This window comes from Takifugu rubripes, chromosome 19 (assembly GCF_901000725.2).
Source record: "Takifugu rubripes chromosome 19, fTakRub1.2, whole genome shotgun sequence".
Lineage (NCBI taxonomy): Eukaryota > Metazoa > Chordata > Actinopteri > Tetraodontiformes > Tetraodontidae > Takifugu > Takifugu rubripes.
In genome coordinates this window covers 18,690,316-18,691,332 of record NC_042303.1, presented here as the reverse complement: position 1 = coordinate 18,691,332, position 1,017 = coordinate 18,690,316, and the positions used below count along the sequence as shown (strand labels likewise).

At 52.4% G+C, this 1,017-nt stretch overlaps 1 long non-coding RNA gene across 2 annotated transcripts in view; it reads left to right on the top strand.

Moving 5' to 3' along the window:
* LOC105419184 (uncharacterized) overlaps window positions 1-1,017 on the top strand; it is a 1,401-nt gene extending 384 nt beyond the window's left edge. The window contains exons 2-3 of one of the 2 annotated variants that reach the window (XR_003886113.1): window positions 341-503; window positions 877-1,017. This is a non-coding gene — a long non-coding RNA (uncharacterized lncRNA). The remainder of the gene's footprint in view (window positions 1-340; window positions 504-876) is intronic. The other variant, XR_003886114.1, reaches the window with a different exon arrangement.

Genomic DNA, 1,017 nt, shown 5'->3' with positions numbered 1-1,017 from the left:
TCAATATAGTGATTAGAGTTTGTAGCGTTCGGATCAAAGCTGTTCCCGAGCTCGAGGCTGGTGAGGACTTTAGATGCTGCGTCATAGCTCCTGCAGACGGGTGCGTGTGTGCGTGCGTGTGCGTGGGCGGCGTCTCCATCCTGCAGAAGCTTTCAGATCATTTGCGGGACTCGAACTTCCGCCTGTGAAGCAACCTGGCTCCATCTCCGGGGACCTGGGCTGGTGCCAGGGGGCCCTGCAGGTCCCTCAGAGCCCGTCATAGTCGCAGTGACCCCGGAGCAGCAGCAGCTCCGGCTCAGGTGTGAAGGTGTGAGAGTGACGTTGCTGTTTGATCCTCCAGAGCCGACGCGCATCAGGATGGTGGTGAAGGAAGACAGCGAGGTCGTGTTAAACTGCTCCGCTTCCGGCAGCGTCAGGGACCAAGTGTTCGACTAGAAGAAGGACAACGACGTGGAAGTCTTCCTCTACAGCCGGGGCAGCACCTATGGGAGCGGCCTGTGAGGGTGATGTTTGGTCACCCGCACTGTTCGTTCACTAGACTCAGATCAACCACGCAAACAACAGGAGGCCTTGCAAGGGAGAGCTGATGAGCAGTTCAAGCTTCCTCTCTCAACTCCGTCCGTCTGCTGCTCGCTCTCCTCTTTTATTTGGTGCACACAAGATTTATGTCAACCTGACCTCATGATTCCTTCTCCGACTTCTCCGTGTCCTTGAACATGGTACCTCTCAGTGCTGGGTACCTAACAGCTTCAATACTTGGTTCAAACACTCATACATTCCTTTTGATTAAACATTCTAAATCTACTTACTATACTTACTATACTTACTATAGCATTGAAACGATAATAGTAATAACAACAATAATTCTTCTCACAGGCCTGAGCAGTTCGTTGGACGAGTCGCTCATTTTCCAGAAGCTCTGGATTTGGGAAACGCGTCGATCAGGATCAAAAAGGCCGAAGTGCGCGACAGCGGGATTTACACCTGCACAGTTCCACGTCCTTCTCCAGTCCTACG